Source organism: Rutidosis leptorrhynchoides, chromosome 2 (genome assembly GCF_046630445.1).
Source record: "Rutidosis leptorrhynchoides isolate AG116_Rl617_1_P2 chromosome 2, CSIRO_AGI_Rlap_v1, whole genome shotgun sequence".
Classification (NCBI taxonomy): domain Eukaryota; kingdom Viridiplantae; phylum Streptophyta; class Magnoliopsida; order Asterales; family Asteraceae; genus Rutidosis; species Rutidosis leptorrhynchoides.
In genome coordinates, this window is record NC_092334.1 from 599,721,579 (window position 1) to 599,738,526 (window position 16,948).

Below are 16,948 nucleotides of genomic sequence, written 5' to 3' on the forward strand. Positions count from 1 at the left end.
TTGTTGATGGTACTGGTGCTGTTATTGATGGTACTGTTGGTGCCGGTGATGTTGCTGAAGCTGGTAAATTTTGCGCCATATTCTCCAAATTGATTACTCGAGCGCGAAGTTCATTGATTTCTTCTATTATTTCGGAATGATTTGTCGGTCGGAACGAGAGGATGAATAAGGTTTAGAATTGTGGATAGAATATAATCATGTCGAGCTACTCTGGAAATGAGGGTGAAAATGGTGTTTTGGATTGATTCACCGGTAAGTGCTTCGGGTTATTCGTCAAGAGGGCAATTTGGTTGGTGGAAAAGATCGCCTTCTTCGCGTCTCCATTGATTAAGTCGACTACGAACCCATCTCCAATTCATCCAGAATAAATGATGGCTAATTGGTTGATTCATTCCGGTTATACTGCTTTCAGAGCTCGAGTGGAAATCCATATCGGAATAGCTGTCGGAATAACTATCGGAATAGCTATCAAAATCTGAGGGACTCGAACTGGTTGAGGGATTCATCTCGTACGATTAAATGAAGTATTTTTTATAAGAAATAGATTATAGGATGTAGATTAGTACCCTTCAATACATAATTTACATATGCATATATAATACTAAAATCCAATAAGTTACGGAAGAATCTACGGAAGCTGTCAGGCAAAGGTAACAATAATAGATACGTTAAGATATGAATTTTGTCTATACACTATTCATGCAGTCAATGCAGTAAAACGTGTCTAGACTAAGAATAATGAGCAGGTAATCTCCTAAGGATGATAAGCAAATGATTTTTGACAAAATGATAAGCAAAACTTTTGACATGCAGACACGGTCAAAGTCCAGACTCACTAATGCATCCTAACGACTATCAGTTAGACACACTAATGCAAGACCTGGTTCGCTAAGACCACCGCTCTGATACTAACTATAGAGACCCGTCCTAATCCATCCGGACGAAGTCCATACCGATTATAAACGATTCACAACAGTTGATTTCATCGCGAGGTACTTGACCTCTATATGATACATTTTACAAACATTGCATTAGTTTTTGAAAAGACAATCTTTCATTACATCGAAGGTTGACAGCATGCATACCATTTTATAATATATCCACTATAATTGACTTAATAATAAACTTGATGAACTCAACGACTCGAATGCAACATCTTTTGAAAGATGCCATACATGACTCCGAGTAATATTTCTAGAATGAGCAAATGCACAGCGAAAGATTTCTTTCGTACCTGAGAATAAACATGCTTTAAAGTGTCAACCAAAAGGTTGGTGAGTTCATTAGTTTAACATAAATAATCATTTCCATTATTTTAATAGACCACAAGATTTGCATTTCTCATAAATATACGTCCCATGCATAGAGACACAAATAATCATTCATATGGATTGAACACCTGGTAACCGACATTAACAAGATGCATATAAGAATATCCCCTATCATTCCAGGAAATCCATCGGACATAATATAAAACAACATCGAAGTACTAAAGCATCCGGTACGTTGGATGGGGTTCGTCAGGCCCATAGATCTATCTTTAAGATTCGCGTCAATTAGGGTGTCTGTTCCCTAATTCTTAGATTACCAGACTTAATAAAAAGGGGCATATTCGATTTCGATAATTCAACCATATAATGTAGTTTCGATTACTTGTGTCTATTTCGTAAAACAGTTATAAAAGCAGCGCATGTATTCTCAGTCCCAAATATATATATTGCAAAAGCATTTAAAAGGGAGTAATGAAACTCACCTAATGTATTTTGTAGTAAAAATACATATGACTATATTGAACAACTGAACAATGCAGGGTTGGCCTCGAATTCACGAACCTATATCATTTATATATATTAATACACATATTTGAAATCGAACCATTGTATATTATATATATGAATTTATTAATTATGTCATATTTATATTAATAATGTGTATATGTTTTCATATTTTCATTTTTTATATAAAAATATAAATTTTATTATGTTATAAGTATTAAATAAATATATATATTAATATATATCATTTGTTTGAAAATTAGTAATTATAATAATACTAAAATAATATTAAATATGGTAAAATTATAATACTTTTAATACTTAAGTTTTCTAATAGAAGTAATAATGTTAATATTTCTATTAGTGATAATACTAATAATGATACTAATGATAATACTTTTAATCATGTTAGTGGTAATAATAATAATGGTCTTAATATTAATATTAATGATGATAATACTAATAATGATAATATTAGTAATAATACTTATGTTCATTAAAATTGATAATAACACTAATAATAACATGTTTTATTTTCATAAATCCACTAATTATAATAATCATAATAATAATATTAATAATACTTATATCAATATCAATAATAATAATAATAATAATAAAAATAGTAATTGTTAATATTAATAATACTACTGTTACTCAATGATATTATTTAGTAATATATAAAAAAATGATAATAACATTAATCATATTATTTATTTTAACATAGCTACAACAAATATTAATATTCATAACAATAATAATAATAATAATAATAATAATAATAATAATAATAATAATAATAATAATAATAATGATGATTATAATTCTAATAATTATAATAACAATAATAATGATAATAAACATAATAATAATAACTAATAATAATAATAATTATAGAAATAAAATAAGTGTATACACCTTTAGTAGCTTTTTGTAAAAAGAAATGTCCTGGACCGGGCTCGAACCCGAGACCTCCCGTTTCTCAACACCACTCCTTAACCATTCTACTATACACGTTTTTCCTGATATCATCTATGTTTAAATAAATATAACCCGTTTTATATTTTCCTTCCATTCCTCTTCTTCATAAAAAAATCCATCGATTCAATCAAACTTAATAACTATCAGAAACGAATTTATAGTCTTGTTTATAACTTGTAACAATAATAAAATCATAAAATGTGATCTTGAAATAAAAAAAAATACAGAAACAGCAACCTGTGCTGTCGTTACAGTTTTTTTTTTTTTTTTTAAATTTGATTTTTCATATCGTTACGTTATAGACCAAGATCACAACATGAAATACATTGTAATTTATGTTTAGAAACTATTAGAATCGTCAATTTAGCTGGAAACATCAAAACAAATGCGAATTTCGCGATGAACGATTTGTTTGACTTTTTGACAATAAACTTTGACTCCAAAATTAAGATTCGATATTAAAAATTGAGATTTGAAACTTTGCATATAGTTTGGTTAAGGGATTCGTAACATAACTGCAATTTTAGATTTACAAAATATTTTCGAATTCGATTTTTGACCAAAAAGGTGAGTTACAGGGGAAACTGACTGTGAAGACCCGCCCTAATCCATCCGGACGAAGTCCATATCGATTATAAACGATTCACAACAGTTGATTACATCGCGAGGTACTTGACCTCTATATGATACATTTTACAAACATTGCATTCGTTTTTGAAAAGACAATCTTTCATTACATCGAAAGTTAACGGCATGCATACCATTTCATAATACATCTAACTATAATTGACTTAATAATAATCTTGATGAACTCAACGACTCGAATGCAACGTCTTTTGAAATATGTCATGAATGACTCCAAGTAATGTCTCTAATATGAGCTAATGCACAGCGGAAGATTTCTTTCATACCTGAGAATAAACATGCTTTCAAGTGTCAACTAAAAGGTTGGTGAGTTCATTAGTTTAACATAAATAATCATTTTCATCATTTTAATAGACCACAAGATTTTCATTTTTCCATTTCTCATAAACATACGTCCCATGCATAGAGACAAAAATATCATTCATATGGATTGAACACCTGGTAACCGACATTCACAATATGCATATTAGAATATCCCCATCATTCCGGGATCCTCCTTCGGACATGATATAAATTTCAAAGTACTAAAGCATCCGGTACTTTGGATGGGGCTTGTTGGGCCCGATAGATCTATCTTTAGAGTTCGCGTCAATTAGGGTGTCTGTTCCCTAATTCTTAGATTACCAGACTTAATAAAAAGGGCATATTCAATTTCGATAATTCAACCATATAATGTAGTTTCAATTACTTGTGTCTATTTCGTAAAACATTTATAAAAATTGCGCATGTATTCTCAGCCCAAAAATATAAAGGGTAAAAAAGGCAAATGAAACTCACCTAATGTATTTTGTAGTAAAAATACATAGAACGACATTGAACAAGTAAAGGGTTGGCCTCAGATTCACGAACCTATAATATTTGTATATTTATTAATATACATAATTGAAATCGAACAAATATATATATATATATATATATATATATATATATATATATATATATATATATATATATAATTTTTAATTATATCCTTTTTGTATTAATAGTATATATATAGGTTTTCATATATTCATTTTGTATATAACAATATTAATTTTTGTTATGTTATATATATTAATTATAACATTAATAATAACACTAACAATCATGACAATAATATTATTATTAATAATAATAATAATAATAGTAATAATAATAATAATAATAATAATAATAATAATAATAATAATAATAATAATAATAATAATAATAGTATTAATAATGAAGTAATAATAATAAAAATAACTACCTCAAAGAATTTGGCCTAAAAAAATAATGCCCATGCCCGGGATCGAACCCGCAATCTCTCGTTGACCAACACAATACCCAAACCATTGCACTGCCTATTAATTTCCTGAATTAATCCCCACGTTTATTTATTTTATCCTGTAACTACTTGTCTTCTCAAATAAAATCCCATCTAAACATCTTCATCATCATCAATCTATCAATTATCATCCTCATTGTTATCCAATTTATCATCATTTATTATCTTTTATTAACATCATCATGATCATTAGCTAAATCATGAATTCATAATCATAATCATACACGTTAATACTCATCTCATCATCTAATATCATAACCATTATCATAACCATTTCCATCGTGACTCATATCATTATCTATCATATTAACCCTGGATTCCTTATATCGTCCCATTAATCTCGTTGGTTAGTAACAGAATTGGAAACAAAAGGAGGAACAGAAAAAAAAAACACGCAGCTGATATTTTCTTCATTTCTTTTGTTCGGCCCACCAGAAACATAACAGGATTCAGCCCAGAGTACAATTAAATCTCGGCCCAAGCAGGGACACGACCCAAGTTGCTAATCGATGGATCCAATTTCTTTTGATACATTAATATTTGAACGGAAAATAAATATGGACGTATTGGAACCCTCGTCTTTCCTTGCATACCCCATCGGTCCACAATAGAATATCATGATTTGTTTAATAGTTTAGAATTGGTAGTACTTTAGACCAAGATTTAAGGAGTGTGTGTTTGGTCAAGTTAGTGGGGCATGTAACATGAATGTGGAATTATCTTTAATTAAAGGTTGTCGGCCATCAAGGAAGGCCATCAAGGAAACTCATCTCATTATTCCTATTAAATATCAAATGGTTTTAGTGGTAGCCATTTAAACAAAAAAAAAAACTTACATATATGCTGTAGTTGTAAGAAACCCATGTTGCAGCAGTGTGGTTAACGAAACAGAAAGAGGACAGAAAGCTAAACAGTAGCAGCTATAGGAATCGTGAAGGAAAAAAAATATGGGAGAGAGGTGGTGACCGACGAAGGTTATGGTTGATTGTTCATAATAAGGTTCGAAGTATAACAGGTAATAATTGTGTTTGGGTCGTGGTTTTGATAAGGATTTTGACAGCAAAGCTTAAACATGCTCTCGGCCCAATGACACAAAAATGGTTTTTTTACGATTAAAACAGGAGAATGGAGAGATATAGCTATAGAGAGAGAAGAGAGAGAATAGGTGGCGTTCATGGTTCCATTCGAACAAGAATAGAAGGAAAAAGAGAAAGTGTAGTATTGGTGATCTAAATGGGTTTTTGGTTTACGAGTTTGTGTTTGAAACCGAAGATAAGTAGCAGTAGTCGCCGTTCGATCGATGGTGTTTTAATGGTGTGTGCGATGGTACATTAAGTTGATCGAGCATAAATAAGAATAGAAATGTGATTTGGCCGTATGGAGTCAGAAAGGAGAAGGGAAAGAAGAATTTTTTTGTTGATGATTGAATACCTCTCCATATGTATACTATATGTGTTATACAGAGATGTAGTTAAGGACATATTAGATTATAGAAAGTAGAGAATAGATAGATATTAATAGATGTTGATGGCTAACAGAAATTGTTTGTATTAGTGATAATGAAATCAGTTGTTGTTTTTGAGATGGTGTCGACAGGTTCATCAATCAGGAGTAGTAAAGTAAAGTAAAACTTCGAATGAAATGGCTAACGGAATTTGTCTGTTTACCTGTGATTATAATTGTTTTACAATCAAATCAGAGACAGGAAATATAGAAATTGATTGTGATGTATAACAATATCGTACAAATTTGGTAAATCAATTACGATTTAAAAGCAACTTGAATGATTCCCAATCCAAATTTATGATTTTATCTCACTACTTTAATAATTAATTATAATTATATTAAAATACTAATATTAATAATAATTAATAATAATAATAATAATATTAATAATTAATAATAATCGTAATAATAATAAGAGTAATAATAAGTTACAATAATAATAATTTTGGTGAATTTGATAATAATTATATTATTAATTAATAATAAAAATGACATATTATAAATTATGTAATTTTGACTAATATAATAATGTATATTAATTATTTAATATTTATAAATTATATATATATATTACAACACACATATAATAACATTTATGTGGAGAATTCATATACATATGTTTTCAAATTACTATATCTATAATTATGTTTTATCAAATTTTATTACATAGATATGTATATTAATTATATGTATTGAAACAAATACATTCGCGTAAAGTATTATACATTTAATTCTTTGTTAACGTTTTCAAGTCATAACATACACACACACACACACACACACACACACACACATATATATATATATATATATATATAATCATATCCGTTCATATAATGGTTCGTGAATCATTGGAATTTGGTCGAGGTTAAATAAATGTATGAACATGGTTTAAAATTATTGAGATTTAACTTAATAAACTTTGCTTATCATGTCGGAAACATATAAAGATTAAAGTTTAAATTTGGTCGGAAATTCCCGGGTCGTCACAGTACCTACCCGTTAAAGAAATTTCGTCCCGAAATTTGAGTGAGGTCGTCATTGCTAACAATAAAAATGTTTTCATGACGAATATGAGATGATAAATAGAGTTTTATCATCCTTGAGTAATATGGTTTAAATGATTAGATTAATCGAATCGTATGAATGAAGCTATCACAAAAGATCGAGATGAAGAAATGGAGATTTTCCATAACTTTTGACATTGCCGAGATTGAATTCCGGGATTCAAGGGATTTAAAGAAAATCTTCGAAATCTGAGAGATTTGATTCTTCGGCGAATAAGGAGATTAAGATCTCTATAATTAAATACGGTGATCTGCCTCGATTACTCTGTCTGATATTTCCATTATAAATTAAACTCTTCCGTTCCATTATTCTCACCATTTCTATACTTTCTTTCTTAGTTCATACATTTAAAAGATTGTGAAAATGCTTAGTCCGGTTCTAATCCTTGATATTTTCCTAATTATCATTTCTGTCATCCTTCTTTTCAACCTTCACCAGAAGAATCTGTTTACTTCTACTATTAACTTGGGGTGATACTATTCTTAATTATACCGTATCTTCGTATTGTTATTCGTATTAATATCCATGGTTTGTAACCTCTGTGTTGTTATTGGGTTTTATATTTTCTCTTATATTTTAGAGCTCTTTGTCTTTTTATTCTCCTCTCGACTCCTAGTAAAGCGAGCAACGGTCCATAATTCATAAATATGAATTTCGAAATGAACATAGTTAATGTTCTAAGGAAGGAATGGTAATAGCACGATCTTGATTCGTCAAATTACCAGAATATCTGGGAAAGATAGAACTATCAAGAAAATATGTTATTGATATGTTTATATATCAGATAAAATGTAAGAGTTGTGTAACATGGCACATGATGACGTTATAATCTGTGAATCATCATGTCCCATTTAGAAACTCAGCATGACTTACTGTAATATAATCACGTTGATCAAGTGTCATTATATTATACTAACTCATGCATCAATTTCTAACACTACTTCAAAATCATTCATAATTCAAACTCGAATTTTAAAGGAATTTAGAACTAAAGTAGTTTCCCTTATGATGTAATATAGATAGCACTAAGAGATAAATAATTTCGGACGAGAATATTTATGAAAATATCTTCAGAAATATCGAAGGTATTTATGATGATATTTTGGAATTTCTAAGTACGATGGTTGATGAAGAAAATTTGTTCGCAAGAGTTTGGAGTCAGAAGCAAGGTATTCACTAAAGATTTCATCAGAAACAGAATCATCAGGATTCTTAATGTACAAGTTTAGTACTTGTGATCTGTTCAGAGACTCCTTCGTAGTTTACTCAATCAGTTTCTCAGTTTCAAACTTTTTCTGAGCTTTGCCAACATACAATTCTTTATCATCAAACTTCCGATGATTAATGTCGTTTACGGTTGTCTACGGTTTCTGCTGCTTCATTCAGCTTTTTCAATATTTAGAGTATTGATTTGTAGACTGAGTGCTTTTTTTAGAATTTCAGAATGAAAGATCATAATTCTAAGAGGTAAATGTTATACATATAGCTGTTGATGTAGATATGCTGTGAGTTTTCAAAGTACTGATTGCTGATTCCCGGTAATTGGTATGGCAATTCTCGTTATAAGGTGCGGATGAGTACATGATAGGGTTTCAATGAATATAATGATTTTTCGGAAACTCAAAGATCAATAAAGTTACTGGTAAGTTACTGCTAATGTGGCGGAATATAAGAGGTTCTCCGGTAATGATGATGAAAGGCAACTTATATATCATGATTATAATAAGGCTAATCCGAATGAAAACTTGAAGTTGATTTGCTGGAGCTGCGACAAATTTGGCTAATTTGAAATGGAATTGCATCGTTATTTTTGAAAATAACAATGTCAAAGGTGCTATTACAAATACGTGTTAAACGTTTACTCAATTCCGAGTGTTTTCAGGTGCGTAACTATATGCATCAATCTTTTCTTCTGTAGATTAAATGCGGTTGGTTCATCCTCTCGATTGAGGTGTTTTCAAGAATCAGGAAAGGTTTGAACGCAGATTGTAATCGTCAAGATACAACTGAGGTTTAAGATGAAATCAAGTGGCAAACTTGAAGAGATGTTTAGTTTCATATGTTATAATCAATATTTTAATTCATTTTAATTGTCCAATATTGGTAGTCCACAGTTGATAGTCCACAGTTAGCACTTCAATAATTTAATATGCAATATTCGAATTAATTAATATGTATCGTGACCCGTGTACTTGTCTCAGACTCGATCACAACTCAAACTATATATATTATTGTAGAATCAACTTCAACCCTGTATAGAGAACTCGATCATTACTGCATATAGAGTGTCTATGGTTATTCCAAATAATATATATAGATGCGTAGATATGATATGTCAAAATCTTGTATACGTGTCCCGATATTTAAAGTGCGTAAAATAATAACAAAAATTAAATGACGATAAATAAAATTGCGAGAATTAAAATTGCGATAAATAAAATGCGATAAATAAATTGCGATAAATAAAAGGTAATACGGAATTAACAGTTAGCTAGGAATAGTTAGCGTGGATTCTTAACAAAATTTCTCATAGTAAATTTGTTTGTTTCTAACAAATTTTATTTTGTCCAATGTTTTCTTCATTATGCCACTTGTTGAATTTTGATAAATCAAAATCCAAATATGAAATTGAATGAAAGTGGTTATTCTGTGGTGAACGGATTTGTATATCGGTGAATGTAAGTAGGATAGTAAACGACTGTTGAATCAGCTTCGAAGGATGTACAGTGTAACTTATTAATGAGAAATCTGAATATTCCTCGGGTATTACCTACCCGTTAAAATATTTTCACAATTAACACTTTGTACGAAAGAATTTTTAATTACAATCTTTAGGAAAACATATATACATATATATTTTCTTCAGATGTAATCATGGATTCATTGAGTTAATATGATATTAAACTCATTTGGTTTACCGTTAGAACTAGAATACATAATCTCTAAAACATTTAGAGATTACTTAATCATCATGAAGACGAAGATAATTGATGCAGAACGATACGTAGAACGATGATTATACTCGAGGTATAGAATGAGATGTTGAGGCATGGTTTGTTGATGGTACTGGCGCTGTCAGCACCGATGTTGGTGGTACTGTTGGTGCCGGTGATGTTGCTGAAGCTGGTACGTTTTGCACCATATTCTCCAAATTGATTACTCGAGCGCGAAGTTCGCTAACTTCTTCTATTATTCCGGGATGATTGTCGGTCGGAACGAGGGGATGAATAAGGGTTAGAATTGTGGATAGAATATAATCGTGGCGAGATATTCTGGAAATAAGAGAGAAAATAGTATTACGAACAGGTTCGCCGTTAAGTGCTTCAGGTTCATCGCCAAGAGATGAATTCGATTGATGGAAAGGATCGCCTTCTTCTCGTCTCCATTGATTAAGTCGATTACGAACCCATCAGATGAATTGAGGATGGATGATTGGTTGATTCATTCTGGAGACGCTGCTTTCGAAGCTTAGATGCAACTCCATATCGGAATAGCTGTCGGAATCCGAGGAATTCGAACTGGTTGAGGGATTCATCTCGTACGATCAGATGAAGGATTTTTCGGTAGGAAATAGATTATAGGATGTAGATTAGTACCATGAAATACATAATTTACATATGCATATATAATACTAAAATCCCATAAGTTACGGAGAAATCTACGGAAGCTGTCAGGCAAAGGTAACAATAACAGATACGCTAAGATATGAATTTATCTATACATTGTCTATGCAATAGAGGCAGTAAGACGTGTCTAGACTAAGAGTGCTAAGCAAGTGATTCCCTAAGAATGATAAGCAGGCAATTTTCGACACGAAATGATAAGCAAAACTTTTGACATGCAGACACGGTCGAAGTCCAGACTCACTAATGCATCTTAACAACTATCAGTTATACACACTAATGCAAGACCTGGTTCGCTAAGACCACCGCTCTGATACCAACTGTGAAGACCCGTCCTAATCCATCCGGACGAAGTCCATATCGATTATAAACGATTCACAACAGTTGATTACATCGCGAGGTACTTGACCTCTATATGATACATTTTACAAACATTGCATTCGTTTTTGAAAAGACAATCTTTCATTACATCGAAAGTTAACGGCATGCATACCATTTCATAATACATCTAACTATAATTGACTTAATAATAATCTTGATGAACTCAACGACTCGAATGCAACGTCTTTTGAAATATGTCATGAATGACTCCAAGTAATGTCTCTAATATGAGCTAATGCACAGCGGAAGATTTCTTTCATACCTGAGAATAAACATGCTTTCAAGTGTCAACTAAAAGGTTGGTGAGTTCATTAGTTTAACATAAATAATCATTTTCATCATTTTAATAGACCACAAGATTTTCATTTTTCCATTTCTCATAAACATACGTCCCATGCATAGAGACAAAAATATCATTCATATGGATTGAACACCTGGTAACCGACATTCACAATATGCATATTAGAATATCCCCATCATTCCGGGATCCTCCTTCGGACATGATATAAATTTCAAAGTACTAAAGCATCCGGTACTTTGGATGGGGCTTGTTGGGCCCGATAGATCTATCTTTAGAGTTCGCGTCAATTAGGGTGTCTGTTCCCTAATTCTTAGATTACCAGACTTAATAAAAAGGGCATATTCAAATTCGATAATTCAACCATATAATGTAGTTTCAATTACTTGTGTCTATTTCGTAAAACATTTATAAAAATTGCGCATGTATTCTCAGCCCAAAAATATAAAGGGTAAAAAAGGCAAATGAAACTCACCTAATGTATTTTGTAGTAAAAATACATAGAACGACATTGAACAAGTAAAGGGTTGGCCTCAGATTCACGAACCTATAATATTTGTATATTTATTAATATACATAATTGAAATCGAACAATATATATATATATATATATATATATATATATATATATATATATATATATATATATAATTTTTAATTATATCCTTTTTGTATTAATAGTATATATATAGGTTTTCATATATTCATTTTGTATATAACAATATTAATTTTTGTTATGTTATATATATTAATTATAACATTAATAATAACACTAACAATCATGACAATAATATTATTATTAATAATAATAATAATAATAGTAATAATAATAATAATAATAATAATAATAATAATAATAATAATAATAATAATAATAATAATAATAGTATTAATAATGAAGTAATAATAATAAAAATAACTACCTCAAAGAATTTGGCCTAAAAAAATAATGCCCATGCCCGGGATCGAACCCGCAATCTCTCGTTGACCAACACAATACCCAAACCATTGCACTGCCTATTAATTTCCTGAATTAATCCCCACGTTTATTTATTTTATCCTGTAACTACTTGTCTTCTCAAATAAAATCCCATCTAAACATCTTCATCATCATCAATCTATCAATTATCATCCTCATTGTTATCCAATTTATCATCATTTATTATCTTTTATTAACATCATCATGATCATTAGCTAAATCATGAATTCATAATCATAATCATACACGTTAATACTCATCTCATCATCTAATATCATAACCATTATCATAACCATTTCCATCGTGACTCATATCATTATCTATCATATTAACCCTGGATTCCTTATATCGTCCCATTAATCTCGTTGGTTAGTAACAGAATTGGAAACAAAAGGAGGAACAGAAAAAAAAAACACGCAGCTGATATTTTCTTCATTTCTTTTGTTCGGCCCACCAGAAACATAACAGGATTCAGCCCAGAGTACAATTAAATCTCGGCCCAAGCAGGGACACGACCCAAGTTGCTAATCGATGGATCCAATTTCTTTTGATACATTAATATTTGAACGGAAAATAAATATGGACGTATTGGAACCCTCGTCTTTCCTTGCATACCCCATCGGTCCACAAGAGAATATCATGATTTGTTTAATAGTTTAGAATTGGTAGTACTTTAGACCAAGATTTAAGGAGTGTGTGTTTGGTCAAGTTAGTGGGGCATGTAACATGAATGTGGAATTATCTTTAATTAAAGGTTGTCGGCCATCAAGGAAACTCATCTCATTGTTCCTATTAAATATCAAATGGTTTTAGTGGTAGCCATTTAAACAAAAAAAAAAACTTACATATATGCTGTAGTTGTAAGAAACCCATGTTGCAGCAGTGTGGTTAACGAAACAGAAAGAGGACAGAAAGCTAAACAGTAGCAGCTATAGGAATCGTGAAGGAAAAAAAATATGGGAGAGAGGTGGTGACTGACGAAGGTTATGGTTGATTGTTCATAATAAGGTTCGAAGTATAACAGGTAATAATTGTGTTTGGGTCGTGGTTTTGATAAGGATTTTGAATGCAAAGCTTAAACATGCTCTCGGCCCAATGACACAAAAATGGTTTTTTTTACGATTAAAACAGGAGAATGGAGAGATATAGCTAGAGAGAGAAGAGAGAGAATAGGTGGCGTTCATGGTTCCATTCGAACAAGAATAGAAGGAAAAAGAGAAAGTGTAGTATTGGTGATCTAAATGGGTTTTTGGTTTACGAGTTTGTGTTTGAAACCGAAGATAAGTAGCAGTAGTCGCCGTTCGATCGATGGTGTTTTGATGGTGTGTGCGATGGTACATTAAGTTGATCGAGCATAAATAAGAATAGAAATGTGATTTGGGCGTATGGAGTCAGAAAGGAGAAGGGAAAGAAGAATTTTTTTGTTGATGATTGAATACCTATCCATATGTATACTATATGTGTTATACAGAGATGTAGTTAAGGACATATTAGATTATAGAAAGTAGAGAATAGATAGATATTGATAGATGTTGATGGCTAACAGAAATTGTTTGTATTAGTGATAATGAAATCAGTTGTTGTTTTTGAGATGGTGTCGACAGGTTCATCAATCAGGAGTAGTAAAGTAAAGTAAAACTTCGAATGAAATGGCTAACGGAATTTGTCTGTTTACCTGTGATTATAATTGTTTTACAATCAAATCAGAGACAGGAAATATAGAAATTGATTGTGATGTATAACAATTTCTTACAAATTTGGTAAATCAATTACGATTTAAAAGCAACTTGAATGATTCCCAATCCAAATTTATGATTTTATCTCACTACTTTAATAATTAATTATAATTATATTAAAATACTAATATTAATAATAATTAATAATAATAATAATAATAATAATAATATTAATAATTAATAATAATCGTAATAATAATAAGAGTAATAATAAGTTACAATAATAATAATTTTGGTGAATTTGATAATAATTATATTATTAATTAATAATAAAAATGACATATTATAAATTACGTAATTTTGACTAATATAATAATGTATATTAATTATTTAATATTTATAAATTATATATATATATTACAACACACATATAATAACATTTATGTGTAGAATTCATATACATATAGTAACATCACCATCAGCCCGTAGTATGATATTGTCCGCTTTGGACACAAGCCGATCACCGACGGGCTACCCGCGCACGAGTACAACCCCGGATCGCACTTCTACCTCACGGATTTGCTTCTCGGGTAAACACCCTCAAAACGCGTCATACCAGAAGAGGTATCCACACCCTTATAAGGAGTGCTTTGTTTTCCTCTCCCACCGATGTGGGACGAGTCTGTTACAACTCTCCCCCCCTTCGGGACACTGCGTCCCCGCAGTGCACATCGATGCGGGCCCCAGCTCTGATACCATAAGTTACATCACCATCAGCCCGTAGTATGATATTGTCCGCTTTGGACACAAGCCGATCACCGACGGGCTACCCGCGCACGAGTACAACCCCGGATCGCACTTCTACCTCACGGATTTGCTTCTCGGGTAAACACCCTCAAAACGCGTCATACCAGAAGAGGTATCCACACCCTTATAAGGAGTGCTTTGTTTTCCTCTCCCACCGATGTGGGACGAGTCTGTTACACATATGTTTTCAAATTACTATATCTATAATTATGTTTTATCAAATTTTATTACATAGATATGTATATTAATTATATGTATTGAAACAAATACGTTCGCGTAAAGTATTATACATTTAATTCTTTGTTAACGTTTTCAAGTCATAACACACACACACACACACACACACACACACACACACACACACACACATATATATATATATATATATATATATATATATATATATATATATATATATATATATATATATATATATATATATATATATATATATATATATATATATATATATATATATATATAATCATATCCGTTCATATAATGGTTCGTGAATCATTGGAATTTGGTCGAGGTTAAATAAATGTATGAACATGGTTTAAAATTATTGAGATTTAACTTAATAAACTTTGCTTATCATGTCGAAAACATATAAAGATTAAAGTTTAAATTTGGTCAGAAATTCCAGGGTCGTCACACCGACGGGTTCTCTTTTATAAAAAAAAATCGGTTTTTTCCCAATTTATGCTTGCAGTAGATGAATTTTATAGAGTGCAAGTGGTTGATTGAAACTGTGATATGAATGATTGTGAGGATACTTGTAGCATTCGATTAATTTATGGCTAAAAGGTGTTGACATAAGCATTTAAATCAGAATAAGAAACAAGCAATAAAAACAAAAAAAATAAAGTAGATTAAGACACACAACTGATTCGTACCAATTATCTGACATAAATTTTGTTTTGTTTCTTGAATGTATTGACAGGTTAGAATAAGGAGAAGAAAATTTGGAAAGGTAGATAAGGATTCCTAACAAGTTTTGCACAATTTTGACATATTAATTAATATTAATAATAATAATATCAATAGTACTAATAATAATAAGTATTATATTAATAATAATGATACAAATAAATAATGTTAATTATAATAAAAATGATAATAATAATAATAATAATATTATTGGTTATAATAATAATGATTTCATGATAAAGGTAATAATAATATCTGATAATAATACAAATCATAATTAAGACATAACAAGTTATATGAATCAAATTTCATATCTATATTTTTACATTACAAATAATAATGTTAATAATACATATATTAATTTTAATGAAAGTAATAAGTTATAATATTAATATAACCTTTATCTTAATTTGTAATTAAATATATTAATATTATGATTTATTAATTATGCAATATTTAATAATTATATAACATATATATACGATAACCTACATTTAATATTTAATATAATACCATATCCACATAACTATCATTTATATAGAAATCATATTCATATATATATATATATATATATATATATATATATATATATATATATATATATATATATATATATATATATATATATAGCTTCTTTTTAAATTACTTAATTATTTTGTATCCTATTTTACATATTTATTCCTAATGGTTAATTTATATTTTAAATATTCAAGTTAATATACATATACTTACATTTATATATACATATTTATTTACAAACAATCTTTCGTGAATCTTCGGGAATAGTCAAAGGTCAATTGAGTATATGAACATCGTTTCAAATTTTTTCTAGACTCAACATTACATACTTCGTTTATCGTATCGGAAACATATAAAGATTAAGTTTAAATTTGGTCGAAAATCTTCGGGTCGTCACATCACCAAACACAAAGAACAACTCTGAAGGTTGAAACTCTAAAGGTAATATGGAAAT